The 16,824-nt window shown below is 43.5% G+C and overlaps 1 protein-coding gene across 6 annotated transcripts in view; it reads right to left on the minus strand.

Moving 5' to 3' along the window:
* The window catches only part of PACSIN2 (protein kinase C and casein kinase substrate in neurons 2), a 142,675-nt gene that overhangs the window by 92,902 nt on the left and 32,949 nt on the right, over positions 1–16,824 (minus strand). For 4 of the 6 annotated variants that reach the window (XR_010339396.1, XR_010339395.1, XM_021668653.2 and 1 more), the window contains exon 1: positions 6,900–6,997. The exons of the other annotated variants lie outside the window; for them this stretch is intronic. The gene's annotated coding sequence lies outside the window, so the exon portion shown is untranslated. Of the gene's footprint in view, positions 1–6,899; positions 6,998–16,824 lie in introns of those variants that run through there. 6 annotated transcript variants of the gene reach the window in all.

Consider the following 16,824-nt stretch of genomic DNA (forward strand, 5'->3'; position numbering starts at 1 on the left):
GAAGAACTACAGCCAAGAGATATTACAGGAATAAGAAAAAATTGCCTGTCTATGCAAATAGCATTGAAGGGCCTAGCCACTGCAATAAGAAAAATAACTAAAAGGCATAACAATCAGAAAAGAAGAAACACAACAGCATTATTAGCAGATTATATGGTTTTAGCATGGCTGATGAACAGAAGAAGGCCATGTACCTAGAATGAGAGCTCTCAGCTACAATTTGAGAGCTATATATTTAAGTGCAGTGCTAAGGGTTTCATTTAACATGATGAAAAAAACATTACCTTCATTTTATAGCTGAAGAAACTAAAACTCAGAAAGGTTAAATAATTTGTTGAAAGCCACCTGGCAAGTAAGCGGCCAGTTTTGAAGTTAAGACAATCTGTCCCCAAAGCTTAACCACTATACCATGATGTCTCGACACATAATAAACATACATGTGCCCTCTCAGAGGCAAGTGTGATTTTGTGATTACAAGGACACTGGAGGAAAAAAGAGACGAAATTCACCTGAGGAAAGCCAGGGAAGAAGGGAATGCTTAGAGCGGGAATGGTATTCTGCGGGGAGAAAGAATAGCATGCACAAAGATTAAAAGGCATGAGGCTGGGCACAGTGGCTCAGAGGCCGAGGCAGGCAGATCACTTGAGGTCAGGAGTTCAAAGGCAGTCTAGCCAACATGGTGAAACCCTGTCTCTACCAAAAAATACAAAACACAGGCATGAGAATCATTTGAATCCGGTAGGCAGAGGTTGCAGTGAGCTAAGACTGCACCACTGCACTCCAGCCTGGGTGACAGGGCAAGACTCCAACTCAAAAGAAAAAAACCCATAGGCTGGGCATGGTGGCGCATGCATGTAATTCCAGCACTCTTAGGGCCCAAGTCGGGTGGATCAAGAGGTCAAGACCATCCTGGCCAACATGGTGAAACCCTGTCTCTACCAAAAATACAAAAATTAGCTGGGCATGGTGGCAGGCTCCTATAATCCCAGCTACTCGGGAGGCTGAGGCAGGAGAATCACTTGAATATGGGAGGTGGAAGTTTCAGTGAGCCGAGATCGTGCCACTGCATTCCAGCCTGGCAACAGAGTGAGACATTGAGAAGAAAGAAAAGAAGTGAGAGGAAAGAGAAGAGAGAAAGGAAAGGAAAGGAAGAAAGGAATAAAGGAAGAGAGAAAGAAAAAGCAAGAGGAAGGAAGCGAGGGAGGGAGGGAGAGAGAGAAAGAGGGTGGGAGGGAAGGAGGGAGAGAGGGAAAGAGAGAGGGAGGGAGGGAAGGAGGAAGGGAAAAGAAAGAAAAGAAAGAAAGGAAAAAAAGAAAAAAGCCCATAAAGGAAGGTTCCCTTGGACAGAGAGTGGAGAACAGCCCATGGAGCCTCTCTCTAGTCTTGGGCTGACTGGTACGGCAGCCACCAGCTATTAACACTTAAAATGTAGTTAGTCCAAGTGAGAAACTGACTTTTTTTTTTTTTTTTTGAGACAGGGTGTCACTCTGTCATTCAGGCTGGGGTGCAGTAGCACCATCACGGCTCATTGCAGCCTCAACCTCATGGGTGCAAGTAATCCTTCCACTTCAGCCTTCTGAAGCTTGGACTACAAGTATGCGCCACTGCACCTGGCTAATTCTTTATTTTTTGTAGAGACAGAGGTCTCATTATGTTGCCAAGACTGATCTCAATTACTTTTTAATTTTATTTAACTTTAATGTAAACAGTCACATGTGGTTAGTGGCTAACACACTTGTCCATGCAGTTCTGGAGGTTCAAGATTGGAGAAAGAGAAATGGTTGGAAGACCAGGAAAAAGGAATATATCCAAGAGGAAAAACAGACAGGACATAGTAACGGATGATGCTAGGGAATGGGTGATGGGGGCAGGGATCTAAAGTTTCTAATTTTGGAGGCACAGTAGGTGATAATGCCACAGAGAGAAAATCAGAATTCAGAGGAACAAACTGGTTTGAGATGAAAAATAACTGGTCTGGATGTGATAAACATGATGTTCCTGAAGGATGTTCACATATAAATGGCACTTCAGCCCCATCAAGCTTCCAAGTCTGGCAGATTCTGACCTCCTTGCCTTTGCATATATTGTTCCCTCTGCTTCTCTTGGGTGCCTGACAAACCACTCCCTCTATAACTCATCACCAAACTGGAGTTTCCTCCAGTCTCTTCCACTCTTCATGGCAGAATAAAGTCCCAATAGCTCTTGAAGACTCATCACACTGCTACTAAGAAGTCTCTTTACTTTGCTGGACTGTGAGCTCCTCAGAGTCAAGAACTCAATCCTAACCATCTATGGATCCCCAGAGTCTAGCACAGTGCCTGATGTGAACCACGTGGACAAGAGACCAAGAAGATAAACTGAATGAATAAATGCATGAATGAACAAATCAACTGATCCAGCCAGCCATCATCCAGGTGGACTGTCCCTCCAGGTTGTGACCTAATGGATGGCTGGAAGTAAGCACAGAGCTCACGCAGGTGCCTGAAGTCTACCAATGAAAGTTGTCATACCTGGAGATAGCATCAAGGAAGAAAAAAAAAGCTGTCAGGTGCTGGGACAACTACAGTTTACATAAGCCTCACATCATGACTTTTCATCATCATAACAACTTCTACCATCCCAAATGCAAACTCTTCAACCTCAGAAGTTCACTGGAGACACCTAAGATTAAATTTAATGTCTTCGAGTTCAATGTTTGAATGTATGCAAATATTTAACTTCCACAAGTGGCCTTGCTGCTTTCCTTCATGGCTTCATGGTCCTGCTTTCTACCATTCTTCAGGCACAGCAATGTTAGGATGTGACTAAGTGAACCTGAGGTGACCATTCCTATAGGTAGGAAAGTAGTAACAAATGCTTCTGTCTTCCAAATCAATAGATACTGGTGATCAGTCTACTATGCCCTGTGCTATTTTCTTTATGTGTCAGTTCATAGCAGAGAAGAACCATAGAGAAATCACGTCATTATCCCCAAAACTGCCATGTGCTTCATTTATGTAGTTAAACTAGCACTACCAATCTACATTAGGAATTTAAAGGGTCAAACAGAGAATTCCAAATTGGGAAGTTCAACATTTTGTCCCATTAATTACATCAACATTTTGTCAAGTAAGCATTTTCCAGCAAAACCATTCTTCCCTGTTCTCCATCAAGGACTCCACTTGAACAAATCCTGAAGAGAAACAGACTGAGTATGAAATTCATAGCACAGGCTTCACATTAACAAAAAGATAACCTAAATCCCATACTACTGTGATGACCATTGACACATATTTCAAATTCAGAGTACTTCCTATTAGATTCTTTAAGTTTCTCAAAATAAAATATGCATCATGGGCCAACATAAAGATTTATGTCTTTTGATTCATATATGACAGAGTCTAATGAGAAAAAATTTAGGCCAGAATCCCAGGGCTAGAGGAGACGTCAAGTAGACACAACCTGTTACTTGGTGTCACAGCAGAACTGTAACATGCAAATGCATTTAGACCAGACTAGTGAAATGTAACTATAGTGCCTTCAAAAGTAATCACTACAGAAAGGCAAACACTGCAATTCATTCATTCAAATCAATAAACTTTGTCTAACTACTATCTCACCATTCTCTTTCTCTCTCTCTCTCTCTCTCTCTCTCTCTCTCTCTCTCTCTCTCTCTCTCTCTCTCTCTCACACACACACACACACACACACACACACACACACACGCTCCTCTTTACCAAACTCTCCTGGGAGACAGTTCTTCATAGTCTTAGAGACGGTTCTGGAGAGATGTCCCAAGCAGAGTGGACATGAAAAAGGCCCAAATGCCAACAACACTAACTCTGAGATTTCTAAGCCAACAGCAGCCCCAGAGGCTTCCGTTTAACCCCTTCTCAGTTTGCAGCAATGCCAGCACTGCGACAGTCTGGTATCCCTTTCTCATCTTTAAATCTCACAAGCACAGCAGCATTTATACTGATGTGGGCAGAAGTTAGGGGCTAGGGAGGGAAGGGTATCAAATGTTACTTACAGACTGCAGAAGATAAGAAGGCCAATTATATACTAAGAAAAGGAAGCCAGTTGGAATATTCTATACTTAACATATACTGAAAATATAATAATATAAAATGCTAATTGGGGAACAAAGATAACTAAATTATGGGAGAATCGAACTAAGCCACTTCAGCTCGTCAGCCTACAGCCTCACTTGTTCTCCAGGCCCCAGGATAATGTCACCTAGCTCACCAAATGAAAGCAGCACCTTCTTCAAGAAGACTGACAGAAAGCGCCCACTAGAAAGCCAGGAGGGAAGACAGTTCTGACACACTGCATAAAAATATTGCTTATGTATCACGCTTCATTCTTCGGTTTTATAAGTTAAAATAGTTGCAAAGTTATTAAATTCAACTTCAAATACAATTAACGTATTTATGAAAGTGCCCGTTTTCCTAGAGTGTTTTTGTTTCAGAAATTCTTCAAGGCATATATTCTAAATACTTCAGAAAATACAAGTAAGTGCTATCCTGTGAACCTCCCCAAGGCATTTTAAGGTGACTCTGGACAGACAGTGATGCCCATGTCGAGGTCTAGGAACAATCACACACTGTTTTCAGCATACCTCTGTTTACATCTAGCTCCCACACCTGAATTTCAGAGGATACATATTCAATTTTTAGCAAAGACCATTTTTAATGATTCTGGAAAATTGTGAGTAAATTCCATTTTTATAAATTATATCATTTTCTCCTTTATTTACATTATGATATATTAAAGTCTTTCATATTCTAAAAGCTCTTCAGTCCAGCTGAAGACAGAGCTGTCAGTATTCCCTTATAGGGGCTGAAATGCAGAAATGCTGAATGTTCGGGATTTCCCTTTCAACCTTGAAGAATCTTCTTTCAAAGAAGAATTGAGTGCTTGTCTGTCTCTTGTATTAGTTGTGATTGTATTTAGCGTGGCATTCTCATCTAGCAAGTAATCCCATCTCAAAGGCCCGCTTCTATCGGTAACAAGTGACTGTCTCTCCCTGACTTAGGGGAGAAGCAAGCAAAACTTTATAATATAGAGAATTGCTGAATTTTAAGAAAAAGTCTCTCTCAGAGGGAGAAATGTCAATGCTCTTTGTACTTGGGGTAATTCATTAATCATCGATGCCAAATGGTACTTACAGGAAAAAAGCTTAAAGCTGAGTGTTTGAAAGTGAAACAAATATAAATGGACTCATCAGAAGAAAAAAAAAACACTCTTAACTAAGTGATATTAATCTTAAGATAGTAATATGAAGAAAGCCAATTACTGTAATGGGAAGAGTAATAACCCAGGTGTCACGAGACCAGGGTTTCAGACTCACTTGGCTACCAACAAGCCAAGTGACCTTGGAGAAGTTGTCACCTCTGGGTCTCAATTCCTTTGGTAAAGTGAGGAGCCTGGAATATTAACTCCATGAGCCATTACAGCTACAAATATTGTGTTCCCCTCTTCTGCATTATGCCACCAAATGAATAAAAGAATTGTGTCTCAGGACAAATGGGTCTTAAAGGACTAACACTGTTTAAAAAGAAAAGGGGGAAAAAAGGAAGGCTTATTATTATTTTTTGGCATTCATCTCATGCCTGTAAAACATGCTTTGGTTTGAAGTTATGAAACCTCTTTGCTGTTTTCATAAATACAGCATTTAAAGTTCATCTAGAATTCAGTAGGATGTTTTATTGACAAGAAGTAAGGGATCTGAAGAAAGAGATATTCAGAGCTACAAGAGCAAAGACAAAACTGATGGGTCCGATTAAGGTCGAACCAGCATACTATATATACCCTGGGGTTCTAGAAACCTTTCCTATGCAATTGTAAAAGTATTTGAAATACACGCTTCATAGCAGGTAACATCCTAACAAGAAAGCATGCTTCTCTGTGTGGCAAAGGCTGCACCAGCACAGCATTTTCTGGAGAACAGAGAGAGGATGCTGCCTTTTTAACAGCAATAGGTAATCCCGTAAGTATAATTCACTGAGCAATGGATCACTTAAGTATCAGGATTTTTAAAATCTTATTAGAATTACAGCACCATATCAATAAAGCGAGAGCCATTGTTTTTCAATTCCAGAATATGACTTCTAAGAAATAATTAAATATGTATATAAGGCTGTTCAGTTATTGAAACAATATGTTACCCAACAAAAACATACAAGTGTCTAGTGATAGCCCTGGGGAGATGGGGGCAAGGGCACAGGATTCAGCTGGGATGAGAAATGAGAAGAACTGAGGAGGAGGATGGGGAGGGGGCCTGGAACGGTGGCACATGAATTCAGAGTCTACGGTAGACAGTCATGAAAACAGCAATTACAGTCTCCTGGAAAAGCTAATTTGTTTTTTCTCTCTCAAGTCCCCACTTCCGTGTTTGTAGATGAGATTTGGCTGTAAAGAAAGAAAATGGCAGCATGTAATAAACATTAATGCCTTAAAGTAGGAGGGGGAAGCCCTCTATTCACAGCTAACTCAAGTAACTCATTTAGCTACTCGGTAAGAAAAAAATACAGCTCAAGTATGTCAGCTAGTCTCAAACAAGCCAAATCAAAGGTACAAAGTTATTGCATCTATCTGGAAAGGAAACAGCACATATGTTCTAAAACCAGAATCAAACATTATAAAACACAATCCCTCATTTGTTCAAGCTGAAATCTATTCTCCAAGAAAATCACTCACTCACTCTGACATTTTCTTGGACAAAGCGTTCTGCATTGCTCAGTTAATAATGAACTAGTTGAACATTTCCATCAAGGAACTCTAAAACTAGGTGCGCTTGCACAGAAGGTAAGAGTTCTGTTTAAATCAGTCACTCTGTGGAAAGAAAACAAATCCATGAAAAATCTACTTTCAAAGAGGTCTACTTTAAAGGAGACGCAAGCCTTAAACAGCACACTCACGTTTTTCTACCAGATGCCGGCTAACTTTGCAGCTCAGCTTCCGTACCTGCCTCTTCCCAACCCGCTGGCATGTCTGACCTCTGTCTCTCAGCTGAATTCTCCCAGCACATTTCATCATTTCCTGTTGGCTGCTGAGATAAGGTCATTCCCTTACACTGCTGCATTCACTGTACAGCCCCAGGTTCCCAGACTGCACGCTCCTGCCTGCTGTGGCCACCACGGAAGAGCTCTCTTTTCAGAAAGTGGGCAAAGAGAAATTTCAGTATTTCCATGGAAAATCAGGGAGAAGAGGTCTGAGAATAAAATTCCTACTACTCCCTCCCCAACACACAAAAAATCAACTTATATACAAACTAACTTACACCATACATGAGAGTCTTCGAATCTTTTTTGTGTTTGGGATCCTCCTGCTCACAAGAGAAAAAAGACGACCTGCTCCGCATGTAAGGGGCTGGGTGCCACAGCAGTAGGTGGGACAGGGACTTGCTTGTACAGGATAATCTTACACTGTCCCTGTATGTGGACTCAACTACCTTCTGTGACTACACACACCAAGGCAATGCTTGTCAGCAGATGAACAGGAGGCCTCAGGCAGGAGACAGGACTGGGGACATGGAGTCCCCTGGAGACAGGTAGGGTCTCTCAGCAGCACGACTGTCTCCTAAGAACTAGGACACTCAAACACTCAAGTGTGATTACACAGAAATAAAAACAAAAACACCTCGCTTCTTCAATTTTTACAAAAAAATTAAAGTGAAGAAAAAAATAATAAAAAAACTTTAGGTGAGGAGAGAAAGATTTTAAAATGCTGTGCCTACAAGAATACATACTGCATGATTCCCTTCAGATCAAGCACAAGAGGAGTAGCAACTAAGCTGCACCCTTTGAAGCCAGGACAGGGAGGAGAGAGTAGGAGCCAGGCAGGAAGGGGCGCCAGGAGGGTTTTGGAGCCATGTTGCGGCTCTTGAACTGGCTATAGGTGTGCTGCACTTGTGAAAATTCACTAATTATGCACATTTGAGATCTGTGCACTTTGGGTATGCATATTATTCAATAAAACTCTGTAAAATCTCATACAATATCAAAACATACATACACTAGAGGGAAGAGTAGATATGGAAACTAATCTGCAAAAACAGACAGCAAACAAATATTTCAAGATCAATTTCCCCTAGATTCTCTCCTGGAAGAACACACATGCACACTTTCCCGTCACCCATGGCAAACCAGGATTGAGTGGCAAAGGCCAGGGCAGGGCCACTTCAGGGCGGTTTCCTCCTTTCAGCATGGCCCAAGGGGATGTAATGTGGGGACGGGAGAATACGTGATTGGCAAAATAACATATTGCAAGAGGAAACTGTGCTAAGTGGGTATCCACTATTTACCAGTGTACTTGCTAATTATATTCATTCAAAAATGTTCAGTTAAAAACAGCCACCTAGTCTCACCTTATAACATGAAACGAAATAGGTTAAAAATCTCTTTTGAAAATCTTGTGTTTAGAAATTCCTTAGACCAGGCCTGGTGGCTCACACCTGTAGTCCCAGCACTTTGGGAGGCCGAGGCAAATGGATTGCTTGAAGCCAGGAGTTGGAGACCAGCCTGGCCAACATGGTGAAACCTCATCTCTACAAAAAAATACAAAAATTAGCCAGTTTTAGTGGCACATGGCTATAATCCCAGCTACTTGGGAGGCTGAGGCACAAGAATCACTTGACCCCAGGAGGCAGAGGTTGCAATGAGCAGAGATCACGCCACAACACTCCAGCCTGGGTGATAGAGTGAGATCCTGTCTCACAAAAAACAGAAATTCCTTAATGGAAAAATACCAGTAAAAGCAAAGACCACATAACATGAGACTCTCCTACTTGACACATGATAATAATTTACACTACTCAGGAAATTATTTACCACCCCTCCCCACACAGTTCTTCACCAAAAAAGCAGAGAAGTCAACACATATTTCACTATGTCCTGTAGTCAGCTTAGTTAAATCCACTGCACCGCTACAGAAGATGAACACAACAGTGCCTTGCCTGCCACAGCTGGCAAGCACTCACTGCACTAAGAAAGAAGCAGCACCTGAGTTCTAGGGAAGCAAGTCTGAGACCAGCCTGGCCAACATGGTGAAACTACATCGCTACTAAAAAATACAAAACTTGTCTACCTGTCCCCTCCCCCAAGCCAGGGTGCCAGAAAAAAGCACCATCCATCTTATGGGAGGGCTGTTTAAGAGACTCACTCTCTTTTTTTAAATCCAACAAATAGGCTTCTCAATAAACATTTACACAGCACTTACTTTATTTCTGGCTAATCATGAAAACAGCTCTAGGTGGGGTAAGCACTGTTATCTCCATTTCCCAGGTGAGATGTTACGTAACTTGCTAAGTGTCCCACAGCTGGTGCAGGGACAGCCAGTCTGTGAGCCCAGGCAGCCAGCCTCCAGAGGCCAGCTACACGACACTGCCCCCACATCCTGACTTCCCTCAAGGATCAGAACTGGGTCTTGGATATAGTTCCTGCTTAATTAAAAGGTGAACTTGGAAAAGGAGAAGAGGGCCCAAGGCAGAACTGGGGTTGTGGGGTGGAGGGTGAGGGCCACATCCAGCCCAGGGCAAGGGAAGGCCAACCCAGCACCAGCAGTAGCCACTCACAGCCCAGGCCAGGGCCGCCCTCACATGCCCTCAGGCAAAGTGCAGCCTGGATGCCTGGTGGGAGATGGAGGCATTGTGGGTCCTGCCCCAAGTACCCAGTTACCAGAGCAAGGTGGGGAAGAAAAAAAAATTCCAGTGAATAGTAGTGGAACTAGGAAGTCATCAGACAAATTTCCAGTGTGCTAAGGACACCCTCTCCCTGCCCATAATGTCAGCCACACCTCACTAGTGGACTCCAGGCAGGAAAGGTGGACTATGGCAGAAGACAAGACTGACTCAGGCAGCTCTCCTGTCCCAGGCGGTGGGACAGCCACCCAACCATCCTCTAGGTGATGCTAAGACAGAAACAATGCTCAGGGAAGCTCATCTGCTAGCCTCTGGCATGCAGGACCTAAGCTGGAATTCCAGTTCTTATCTGGCTTCTGTCATCAAAGACTGGAAGCCACCGGACATTCATTCAACAAATATTAATGCCAGCCACAGTGCTTACGGCCCCACAGTTAAAGCAGCCAAGGTCCCTGCCCTGCACCACAATGTACAGGCTGAGCAGAAGTGCAAATAAATAAAATGAGATGAGTGGATAAAACCTAGAGTCCAGTGTGTCCCACCCGCTGCAGGACACGGCAAAGGGAGCCATGACCTAAAGCACGGAGCAGGGTCAGGGAAGGTTTCCCAAAGGAGGGGACATCTCGTGTTGGTTCTCCAAGAGTGTTCAACCAGCCCACTCAAACCATGTGGACTAAGGGGAAAGAAAATTCAGAAAGAGAGTCCACCAAGTTAGCTAAAGACCAGTTAGCCATCCATCAGCTCAGGGCCCCTGGAGAGGCAGCAAACGACACAAACAGCAGTACTTCTCATGGGGATTCATTAGCCCAGCGCCCAGTGCAGCTCCAGTAGGCCAATTCATCATCCTAGCAGGACTCAAACACAGGACAGGACCCAGCAGGGCTGCTGCTTCTATCTGAGGCCTTTCGTTATATGATTGTCACATGGTAAAAATGACTGCTTTTATGCTGAGTGTGGTGGCTCATACCTGTAATCCCAACACTTTGGGAGGCCAAGGTGGGCGGATCACAAGGTCAAGAGATCGAGACCATCCTGGCCAACATGGTGAAACCCCATTTCTACTAAAAATACAAAAAAATTAGCTGGGTGTGGTGGCATGCGTCTGTAGTCCCAGCTACTTGGGAGGCTGAGGCAGAAGAATCGCTTGAACCCAGGAGATGGAGGTTGCAGTGAGCTGAGATCACGCCAGCCTGGCAACACAGCGAGACTCTGTCTCAAAAAAAAAAAAAAAAAGACTGCTTTTACCACATTTACCATGCTCTTCTGAAACACTGTAAGATAGGTACTCCCAGCCCTGTTTTACAGGGAGCGAAACCACCGAAGAGCGTAAGCAATCTGCCCAAGGTCACCCAGCTAATAAGGGCAGAATGGGATTCACACTCAGACCCACATGATACAAAGGCCCTCCTCTCTCTACCACACCCACCCTTCCCAAGGAACTGGACCTGCTAGGAAAGTTAGGATATCTGGCAATAAGTCGTGTCATTTGGAAACAATAAAATTTCTACAATGTAATCTTTTTCCACCACTCTTCTTCTGGTCTGTCATTGCTCTAATACTGCCTTTAAAGAAAGAAGACAAACAAAAAAACAGTTTTATTGAGATACAATTCACATGCCACACAATTCACTCATTTAAAGGGCACAATTCAATGTTATTTAGTGTATTCACAGGTGTGTGCAACCATCACCACCATAGGTACAGGACATTTTCATCACCTCAAAGAGAAACACTGTACCCTTTAGCTATCATCCCTCTATCCCCAACCCTTCCCCCAGCCCTCAGCAGCCATTGTGTTTTACAAGGTGATTCTTGGCTGGGTGCAGTGGCTCATGCCTGTATTCCCAACACTTTGAGAGGCTGAGGCAGGGGGATCACTTGAGGTCAGGAGTTTGAGATCAGCCTGGCCAACATGGTGAAACCCCGTCTCTGCTAAAAACACAAAAATTAACTGGGCATGATAGTGCATGCCTATAATCCCAGCTACTCAGGAGGCTGAGGCAAGAGAATCACTTGAACACAGGAAGTGGAGGTTCCAGTGAGCCAAGATCGCACCACTGCACTCTAGCCTGGGCAACAGAGAGAGAGCCTCTGTCTCAAAAAAAAAAAAAAAGGGATTCTTAAAGTGATTATGGGCATACAGTAATTGGATTAATAGAATACCGCAGACTGCAGTTCTGTGCTCTCTCAGTCTTCCCCTAGGGGGCTGAAACTAACATCTGAGCCGGGACAGGGCAAGGGCAACGCAGACCTCAGTGGCAGGTGTCTGGCGTAGGAGGTGGGGTACCTGGCAGCCTGGCACTGGGCAGGCTCTACAGTTCCTATGTACCTGGGTCTCTGAACTTAGTATGCCCCAAACACAGAGCCAGGTGATTCATCGGCAGCAGGGAAAACAAAGTTATGCAAAAGACCAAAAGGAGCTGCTCTGACCACAAGCCTTTTCCATTAAGAATTTGTAACTCTCCATCTCCAGAAAGGCAAACACCAAGATCCTACAGGCTGACACAAGCCAGGGGTAACCAGAATAGTGTTGTTCTGAGAAACCAAATTAGTGAAGGACTAGCAAGATCCATGGCTTGGATAAAAAAGAAGATTGCCCAAAAATCGGGTTCCTTTATTTGCTAATTCTCTCTGCCTGGCTCACAAGCTGCTGAAAGCTGGGGAGACCATGCATATACCCCTGTGTAGCACCTAGGTTTCTGTCACACATCTCTATACAGGACATCAAAACCCAACTGTGTGCAGCAGCGGCGCACAGCTGGAAATCACTCGGCAATAAAAAGGAATGAGCTACTGACAGATGTAACATGGATGTCACAAAATCATTATGCTGAGCAAAGTGGCCAGATGTAAAATAGCACACACTGTGTGTGTCTATGTGGATGAAATTCGAAACCAAGCAAACCAATATGCAGTGACAGATCAATGTCTGCCAGGGCCAGGGGGCAGGGTGGGGGGCTGACTGAAAAGGGACACAAGGAACTTCTGGAGCAATGGAAATACTCTGTCTTGACTGAGTCAGCCGCTACACAGGTGTTTCCATTTATCAAAGCTCTAAAAGGACGCATTCAATTGTATGTAAATTAATAGCTCAATAAAGAGAAAGAAGTGGGGAGAAGGAGGGGGAAAGAAGGTAAGAAGAAAACCCAGAGAAAAGGAAGAAAAGCCCCTAGCAGAAATCTAGTAACAGAGCTTCCTTCCTACTCAGCATCTGCAATACATGGTGACTGACATTAACCAAGAACTACAAAGTGCCTCAGATTCAAAAGATTAATATAAATTCTGTGTCATTTTGGCCCAAGTGTATTTACTGGGTTTCAATTCTTAGAATAACTGATCTTCTACAATGAGTTTGGTAGAGGATCCAAATGGTCCACTTTCCAACCAGGCTAGCCTGGGTTCTTCCCACTAGCACCTCAATGAAAGGTATGACAGTGACAGCTCAGGGACCTGGAAGTGGCAAGGTCAGCGACAGCTTTCAATGGCTGCTAGACAGTAAGCCAGTAAAATCCAATATGATAATTTAACATATTAGTTTTTCTTTGTCTTCAAATGATAAGTAAATCTTAAATTCTAGAAACCTACTATAATCATAAATGGATTATGTAAAAATGTGAAAGGTCAATCTTTTTCATATTTTTCTTTTGGTTGAGAATAGTGTAGTGGCTATTTTCAAATCCTACTTGTCAGCCTTTCATACGTTTCATGAACCAAGTAAACAGAGCCACCCTGGGCCAGGTGCGGTGACTCACACCTATAATCCCAGCACTTTAGGAGGCTGAGGCGGGTGGACTACGAGATCAAGAGAGAGAGAGACCATTCTGGCCAACACAGTGAAACTCTGTCTCTACTAAAAATACAAAAATTAGCTGGGCGTCGTGGCACACACCTGTAGTCCCAGCTACTTGGGAGGCTGAGGCAGGAGAATCGCTTGAACCTGGGAGGCAAAGGTTGCAGTGAGCCAAGACCGCACCACTGCACTCCAGCCTGGCAACAGAGCAAGATTCCATTTCAAAAAAAAAAAAGAGAGAGAGAGACGGGGAAAGAAATTGGAAGCATTTTGGACCCTTATTCAAGATTTTGAATACCTGGCATGTGTCGTAGTTAGTTTTAGGTGTTAACTCAACTGGAATACCTAGGAAAACCTAGAAACCTAGTAAAGCATGATTCTAGGGTGTGTCTGTGAGGAGGCTGCTTCCAGAAGACACTAGCATGTGTGTCTGAGTGGATGAGGTGGGGAAGAGTCACCATCAATAAGGGCAGGCACCATCCAATCTGCCGGAAGGCTGGAGAGAACAAAAACAGGAAAAGGGCAAATGTGTCTATCAATGTCCTGTCTATCAATGTCCACTCGTCTCCTGCCTTGGACCACAGAACTCCAAGCTTGCCAGCCTCTGGACTCCAGGACTTACACCAGCAGCCCTGGGTTCTTAGGCCTTCAGCACTGGACTAAGAGCTACATGATTGGCTTCTCTGGTTCTGGGGCCCTCAAACGTGGTGAGCCACACGATCCACATCCCTGGGTCTCCAGCTTGCAGGCGGCCTGTCATAGAATTGCTCAGACTTTGGCCAGGCACAGTGGCTCACACCTGTAATCCCAGCACTTTGGGAGGCTGAGGTGGGCAGATCACCTGATGTTGGGAGTTCAAGACCGGCCTGACCAACATGGAGAAACCCCGTCTCTACTAAAAATACAAAATTAGCCAAGCATGGTGACACATGCCTGCAATCCCAGCTACCCAGGAGGCTGAGGCAGGAGAATCACTTGAACCCGGGAGGCGAAGGTTGCAATGGGGCAAGACTGCGCCATTGCACTCTAGCCTGGGCAACAAGAGTGAAACTTCGTCTCAAAAAAAAAAAAAAAGAATTTCTCAGACTTCACAACCATGTGAGCCAATCCCCTAAAAAATCCCCTCTTTCCTATCTCCATCCATCCATCCATCCTATTGGCTCCAACTAATACAGCATGTAGTAAGTATACATTTAAAGCCTCTAGGGCTGGCAAGTGTTACATAAATACAACTTAAAAGTCATAATCACTAACTTCTAAAAGCTTCCATTCTTGGTTTGAAATATGGAGATAATTATAAATAGAATACCGACTATAAACTTAAAAGTGTATCTCATTTTACAAATTTCTTTTCAACAAATGATTGTGACCTTACATGGTAGACTTTCTGTTTTTGTATTCTATAAATGTATTCCAACTAATTTGTAACTTCATTTTAATTGGAATTCTTTTCTGATGGCACACCAATGATTTTTCTCCCACAAAGATGTTAAGGAATATTATTATTACACTGTTAATTAGCAGTACCATTCAACACTGGTTTGGATGCAAGTTTTTCTTCTTACAGAGGCCTTGGGGAAAAACCAAATACATTTAAGATGAGTAATCCTCCCACCTCAATAACTCTGGCAATGATGACCATTGTAACACCTGCATTATCCAAGCAATCTGGGATTGATTATTGCTGTGAAAATTGGAAATAGTTTTCTCTTTTTCTTTTTTAATGGAAAATGTGAAACATGTAGAAAGTAGAAACTAGGTCAGGCACAATGGCTCACACCTGTAACCCTAGCACTTTGAGAGGCCGAGGCAAGGAGGATGGCTTGAGCCCACGTGTTAGAGACCAGCCTGGGCGACATGGAGAGAACCCATCTCTATGGAAAAATTTTAAAAATTAGCAGGACATGAGAGTGCACAGCTGTGGTCCCAGCTACTCAGGAGGGTGGGGCTGCAGTGAGCCATGATCCCACCACTGCACTCTAGCCTGAGCTACAGAGTGAGATCCTGGCTCTAAAATAAAAATAAAAAAAAAAAAGAAAAAGAAATGAGAATGACCCCCCTCCATTTCAACGATTATCAACACATGCCAATCCTGTTTTACCTGTGATGTGAAAACTATAGAATGCTCACAGCATCACGCAACTCAAATGCATCTCCACCTGACCTGGTGTGCCCCCTTCAACACTGGCACCCACAGCCCAAGTCCTCACTCGGGCGAGAGGCATACAGCAAGTAGAGCAGGGCCCTGGCCTGAAGGGATCGGCAAGTTTGTGGGAAATCAGCGCCACCTGAATCACATTCAAAACCAAGAATGACTGCAGTAAACCCACAAGGTTAACATCACGGTGATGAGTCATGGCAGTATCAGGTGCCTCCTGAGATGACGTAATAAGAAGGGCACTTCACCTCTGTGGGACTCTCCGAAATTCATCCACCAATCTAATACTAGGGAAAAATCATCGAGAACCTGGACAGGATCCTAGAACTGCAAGAGAACATCAGGGAGAAAACTGGTGAAATCCAAATCAAGTCTATCGTTTATTTAGTAATACTGCATCAATGTTAATTTCTTAATTTCAAAAAATAAGCTGTGGTTACACAAAATGTTAACATTAGAGAACGCCAGGCGAAAGGCATGCAGGAACTGTCTGTATTCATTTTGCAACTTTTCTGCACATACAGAATTCTTGCAAAATAAAAAGTTTCTTATAGAAATAATAATATAAAAGTTTAACAAATATTCATTACGTCCTTTGCAAAAAGGAGTCAGTGACAATGTGGTCTTCTTTTTAAAATTTAGCCAAGGAAGATGAAGCCTCAAGAAATAAAGTGATTTGTTAAAATCTCAAAGCAAGCAAGCAAGCATCTGGAAATGAAGGCAGGGCCCTGTGTAAGCTGACGGTCACCCGAGGTGCTCCATGGTGTACCACCAGACACGGAGTGCTTGTGATAACAAGCAGTGCTGACAATGAGATCTGAGACTGGCCTGCAGCACCTCCCCTCGCCACCCACAGTTGGGCGGTCAGACAGAGACTGAGGATCCCTGCACCACCCTGCCCTGCCCCCAGCCTCTCCACAGCCTTCTCTGCTCCAGCTCACCCCTGCACCATCTCTCAACACTCAGCAGCTTCTGAGGGTCTTAGCTAATGCTAAGCTAAAAACAATAAAAGAAGGTGGCATTACAAATCACCATATGATAAAAATATTTTAAACCACCACCGTTTCACAGAAATAGTTCCTTATATATCTAGAAAAAAAGAGATATGATAAGGACTGTGCACTGGGAAACCTGAAGTTGTAGCTCTGCACCCGAAGTTAACATTAGAGAAAGGTAGGAACGGTCTCTGTTCATTTTGCAACTTTTCTGCACACACAGAATTTCAGCAAAATAAAAAGTCAGCTTACACAAGGCCCT

This window comes from Aotus nancymaae, unplaced genomic scaffold (genome assembly GCF_030222135.1).
Source record: "Aotus nancymaae isolate 86718 unplaced genomic scaffold, 86718_ANA_hifiasm-v0.15.2.pri h1tg000076l, whole genome shotgun sequence".
Taxonomy (NCBI): domain Eukaryota; kingdom Metazoa; phylum Chordata; class Mammalia; order Primates; family Aotidae; genus Aotus; species Aotus nancymaae.